A 6,730-nucleotide genomic window follows, 5' to 3' on the forward strand; every position below is an offset into this window, starting at 1 on the left:
ACCACAAAGATACTCCTTGAGAAGAGCAATGCCAAGACACATAATCATCAGTTTTACGAAGGTTGAAATGAAGGAAAAAATGTTAAAGGCATCCAGAGAAAAAGGTTAGGTTACCCACAAAAGGAAGCCCATGAGACTAACAGCAAATCTCTCGGCAGAAATCCTACAAGCCAGAAGAGAGTGGGGGGTCAACATTCCATGCTCGTGGATAGGAGGTATCAATATTGTGAAAATAGATATACTGCCCAAAGTAATTTATAGATTCAATGCTATTCATAACAAGCTACCATTGACTTTCTTCACAGAATTGGAAAAAACTACTTCAAATTTCATATGGAACCATAAAAGTGCCCGCATAGCAAAGACAATCCTAAGCAAAAAGAACTAAGCTGGAGACACCATGCTATCAGACTTGAAATTATACTACAAGGCTACAGTAACCAAAAAAGCATTATACTGGTACCAGAACAGATATATAAACCAATGGAACAGAACAGAAGCCTCAGAAATAATGTCACACATCTACAACTACCCAATCTTTGAAAACCCTGACAAAAACAAGCAATGGGGAAAGGATTCCCTATTTGATAAACGATGTTGGGAAAACTGACTAGCCATATGCAGAAACCTGAAACTGGAACCCTTCCTTAAACCTTATATAAAAATTAACTCAAGATGGGTTAAAGACTTAAGGGTAAGACCAAATCCATAAAAGCCCTAGAAAAAAAATCTAGGCAATACCCTTCAGGACATATGCATGGGCAAAGACTTCACGACTAAAACACCAAAAGCAATAGCAACAAAAACCAAAATTGACAAATTGGATCTAATTAAACTAAAGAGCTTCTGCACAGCAATAAATAAATAAATAAAATAATAAACAAGCAATCATCAGAGTGAACAGGCAACCTACAGAATAGGAAAAAATTTTTACGATCTATCCATCTGACAAAGGGCTAATATCCAGAATCTACAAAGAACTTAAACAAATTTACAAGGAAAAAAACTCATCAAAAAGTGGGCAAATGATATAAACAGACACTTCTCAAAAGAAGATATTTATGTGGCTAGCAAACATATGACAAAAAGTTCATTATCACTGGCCATTAGAGAACGCAGATCAAAACCACAATGAGATGCCATCTCACACCAATTAGAATGGTGATCATTAAAAAGTCAGGAAGCAACAGATGCTGGAGAGGATGTGGAGATATAGGAACACTTTTACATTGTTGGTGGGAGTGTAAATTACTTCAGCCATTGTGGAAGACAGTGTGACAATTCCTCAAGCATCTAGAAATAGAAATATCATTTGACCCAGCAATCCCATTACTGGGTATATACCCAAAAGATTATAAATCATTCTATTATAAAGACACATGCACATGTATGTTTATTGCACTATTGTTCACAATAGCAAAGACTTGGAATCAACCCAAATGCCCATCAATGATAGACTGGATAAAGAAAATATGGCAGATACACACCATGAAATACTGTGCAGCCACAAAAAAGGATGAGCTCATGTCTTTTGCATGGACATGGATGAAGCTAGAAACCATCATTCTCTGCAAACTCACACAAGAACAGAAAACCAAACACCGCATGTTCTCACTCATAAGTGGGAGTTGAAAAATGAGAACACATGAACACAGGGAGGGGAACATCACACTCTGAGGCCTATAGGGTGGTGGAGGGCTAGGGGAGGGATAGCATTAGGAGAAATACCTAATGTAGATGATGGGTTGATTGGTGCAGCATACCACCATAGCAGGTGTTTACCTATGTAACAAACCTGCACATTCTGCACATGTACCCTAGAAGTTAAAGTACAATTAAAAAATTGCACCCAAAACATTTTCTCATTTTAATTTGTAAAATTAATTAATGAAATATTATCATGAAAGCATCAGAAGAAGAAAAATATATATAATAAAATCTAAAATATTAACAACAAGAATATGTGGGCCTCTTATGGGAGTAGAGAATTTGGACTTTTTTCAGACTCTAAGTCTGAGAGGTCACAACTAAGAAAGATCTATATAAACTAAAATTGTGCGTTTAAGGGAATTCCAACCAACTTGATTCACTTTTTGTAACTTAGGCAAACTAAATGAAAGCTTTCCAGACTAGCAATTCTTTAACAACATGATTATAAGAAATCTGTCTCTAACTAAGAGTGCAGTCTGCAAGCAAAATCAGCTGGAAAAGATTTTTAAAAATAGCATCCTCTAACGCCAAGTCACCACAGATCAACAAATAATATGAATTAGATATAGAAAAAACTTAAGTAATAATTAAATGACAATATTGAGAAAACTGGAAAAGATGAAAGTAAAAAGAGGGAAGTCAATCCCAGACCAGAATGGATCTTACAGAAGTACATGAACCTATTATTTCTTCTCAAGGAGAATCTTTTGTCATTGTACTTATTGAGGTGTGGTAGAATGAAGAAGCAAAACAGAAAATTTAAGAATGTTTTAAGTGTGGGACACAAAAGATCAGATATGATGAAGCACTGAACAAAACTGTGAACGACCAATGGACTAGAGAATAAGAGGAGTAATAGCAGATACAATATATTAAGATTCTCAAGGGCCGGGGGCAGTGGCTCACTCCTGTAATCCCAGCACTTTGGGAGGCTGAGGTGGGTGGATCACCAGGTCAAGAGATCGAGACCATTCTGGTCAACATGGTGAAACCTCGTCTCTACTAAAAATACAAAACATTAGCTGGGCATGGTGGTGCATGCCTGTAATCCCAGCTACTCAGGAGGCTGAGGCAGGAGAATTGCCTGAACCCAGGAGGCAGAGGTTGCAGTGAGCCGAGATCGCACCATTGCACTCAAGCCTGGGTTACAAGAGCGAAACCACATCTCACAAAAAAAAAAAAAAAAAAAAAAAAATTAAAAAGATTCTCCAATGAAACAGGTCCAATAGGATATACATAGAATATGATTGGCTTTATTACCGGTGTTGACTCACATGATTCGGGAGGCTAAGTGTCATGAGCTGTCTATAAGCTGAAGACCCAGGAAAGCCAATGGTATAATTCACTTTGAGTTCAAAGGCCAAAGAACCAGGAGCACTGCTGTCTTATAGCATCAAAGGGAGGAGATGCATATCCCAGCTCAAGAAGAGAGAATAAATGCAGTTTCTCCACCTTTTTGTCCTATCCAGGGCCTCAACAGATGGATTAGCCTGCCCACATTGGTGAGGGAGGATCTTCTTTACTCAATTTACCAATTCAAATGCTAATATCTTCAGTAAGTACCCTCACAGACATATTCAGAAATAAAGTGTTTTGTGTTTTTTGTTTGTTTGTTTGTTTTGAGACAGCGACTTGCTCTGTTGTCCAGGCTGGAGTGCAGTGGCACAATCTCAACTCACTGCAACCCCTGCTGCCTGGGTTCAAGCAATTCTTGTGCCTCAGCAACTGAGTATCTGGGATTACAGGCATACATCAACACACCTGGCTAATTTTTGCATTTTTTGTAGGGACAGAATTTCACCATGTTGGCCAGGCTGGTCTCAACCTCCTGGCCTCAAGTAATCTGCCCACCTTGGCCTCCCAAAGTGCTGGGATTACAGGCATGAGCCACCACATCCAGCCAGAAATAAGTTTTTACCAGCTGTGTGGGTAGCCCATAATCTAGTCAAGTTAACGCATAAAATTAACCATCACATATACTGTGAAATAAATAATTTGTTTTACAATCTTATGATATTTTAAAGAGAAGTTTTGCATTTAGTATGAGATAAAAAGGGGATGGAAGAATTTCTTTTGGCTGAGGGTATAACTGTATTTAGAGAGAAGCTGGGTTAAAAAAAATTACTACATGAAAAGAAAAACCAGATATGATTTTGATCCTTGCCCTAGCTTCAGAGGAGGTGGTCAATACAGTTACATTTGCATAAGAATAAAGAGCTGTAAACCAATATGCCAGGCCAATGGTATGTAAATAAATATTCAAATTTGGCTTGTGTCAAGTCTTTCTTTGCAATATCCAGAGATCCAAATCAATAGTTTCAGAGCAGGTCTCAATGATATTAGCAACTATTAAATAAGAGTGAAATAAGAGTGAAACTATTAAGTAAAAGTGAAATAAGAGTGAAAAGGATTATTCAAATCATTATTTGAAAAATATAAATCAATCAACACAATTCAATAGACAGAAGCAATACATTATTGAAATATTACAGAAAAATTTGATAGTGAAACAAGTGATAAACTTAAGAAATACACACAGAATAACAAAGAAAATGAACATGAATGTGATTTATAAAAGAGATAACATGGTGCAAATTTATAATTATAGGAATCAAAAATAAAACTGAACAATGATATCTAGAAATGTTTTTTAATGACCTGAAACCTGGAAGGTCATATGATGTCTCCAAGTAAAACTAAAAAGCACACTGTCATTTTAAGACATAGCATAAAGAATTCAGAATCAAGGAAGGTTAGGTTACTGTCAGATTTCTCAATCATAATAAAGCAAATTATAGGCTATAGAGTTGTATTTTCAGAATTATCAAGCCAGTATTCTCATCCTGACCATGTTTGTAAATGTTGCTAAAAATCTGTACATAAAATGCATTATGTATTGCATTTGTACCTTTTCTAGTAAAGAGCCCATAGCTTTCATTAGACAAAACTACACAATCATTACCCTTTTCTTATTCCTTTTGATGAACACCCATTTTTGTATCTTTTTGGTGAAAATATCAAAGTACCCTGTCTTTGATGAGCATCTAACTTGCCAAGACATGGGCATATAACCAACCTAAACCAAGAGGTTTTTTCTCCCCTCCGCTCCCCTCCCCTCCCTTCTCCTCTCCTCTCCTTTCTTTCCTTCTTCCTCCCTGTGTCCCTCCCTACCGTCTTTCTCTTTCTTTCTTTCCACCCTCTCTTCCTCGTTCTCGCTCTCATTCTTTCTCTCTGTTGCTCCTTTTAATTTTAACTAAAGTGATACGAATGTAGAAAATATAGTATAATGATAGCCTCTGCAAAAGATGCTATTAAAAAAATAAAAAGAAAAGCCACAAACTGGAAAAATCACTTGCAAATCACATATTTGATAAAGGACTGTATTCAGTATCTACAAAGAACTCTTAAAGTGTAATAATAAAGAAGAATAGCCCAATTTTTAATAAATAGGCAAGACATATAAAACTATAACCAAAGAAATGCAATGTACAATTACAATAAAATACTATTTTCACCTATCAAATGGAAAATTAATTTTTCCATATTTCCAAGAACATTTGAGGACAAGCACTCACACTTTTTTGTAGGAATATAATCTGGTAAGACTTCCTCAAGAAAAATCTAATATTATTCATCCTAGAGTTTTAAACATGTTCATATTTTTTTTGGCTTATTAGTTTTCTTTTGTGTAGCGAAAATAAGGAAATAATTAAATATGTGGTCAAATATCTATATTTAAAAATATTCTTTATAGTTTTTTATGATAGCAGATAATGGAAATAAACTGAAGGGACAATAATAGGAAACTTATTATATAAAATATGGTACGCAGACACATTACACAGCAGTCACCAAAAATACGGCCTAACCAGAGAAAATGCTTGAGTTTTAATATTAAGTAAAATGATTATATTTCTTTTTTTTTTTTTTTTTTTTTTTTTTTTTTTTTTTTTTTTTTTGAGACGGAGTTTCGCTCTTGTTACCCAGGCTGGAGTGCAATGGCACGATCTCGGCTCACCGCAACCTCCGCCTCCTGGGTTCAGGCAATTCTCCTGCCTCAGCCTCCTGAGTAGCTGGGATTATAGGCACGCGCCACCATGCCCAGCTAATTTTTTGTATTTTTAGTAGAGACGGGGTTTCACCATGTTGACCAGGTTGGTCTCGATCTCTCGACCTTGTGATCCACCCGCCTCGGCCTCCCAAAGTGCTGGGATTACAGGCTTGAGCCACCGCGCCCGGCCTATGATTATATTTCTTTAAGGATGTTAATATAATCTATCTACCTCAGCATAAGAAACTGTAAGACCAAAATGCAAAAAAAAAAAAAAAAAAAAAAAAAAAGTTGCCCCTTATTACTTAAAAAACATGAGATTCTGGGTAATTTTTTAAAATTGTCAATAGTTTTTATCTCCATATTTTAATTTACAATGTTTTCTACAATATTTGTTATAGAAAACATTGTAAAATTAGACCTTGTAGAAATAAACATTTCTGTTATGTGGCCAGATAAATGTTTCATTTATTTTAAGTAACAAAGCAACTTTCACAGAGGAAAATGAAAATGTAAACATTGATTTGTATTAATTATTTTAACACAAAGATTAAGAATAGTAAACTCAACATATTCTTCCAGAGAAATAAGTTAAGTGACTTAATTTCCAGTTTTATGTGAATACACTTTTTTTTTTTTTTTTTTAAGACAGGGTCTCACTCTGTCACGCAGGCTGGAGTGCAGTGGCACAATCTCGGCTCACTGCAACCTCTGCTTCTCAGGTTCAAATGATCCTCCCAGCTCAGCCTCCCCAGTAGCTGAGACTATAGGCAGACACCACCAAGTCCAGCTAATTTTTTATTTTTTGTAGAGACGGAGTTTCACCATATTGTTCAGGCAGGTCACAAACTCCTGAGTTCAAGTGATATGCCCACCTTGGCCTCCCAAAGTGCTGGAATTGCAGGCAGCAATCACCTCCTGTGAATACACTTTTAAGGTTGAATTTAAGAATACAGAGCAGACAAGTAT

Source organism: Saimiri boliviensis, chromosome 4, assembly GCF_048565385.1.
Source record: "Saimiri boliviensis isolate mSaiBol1 chromosome 4, mSaiBol1.pri, whole genome shotgun sequence".
In the NCBI taxonomy this organism is placed as follows: domain Eukaryota; kingdom Metazoa; phylum Chordata; class Mammalia; order Primates; family Cebidae; genus Saimiri; species Saimiri boliviensis.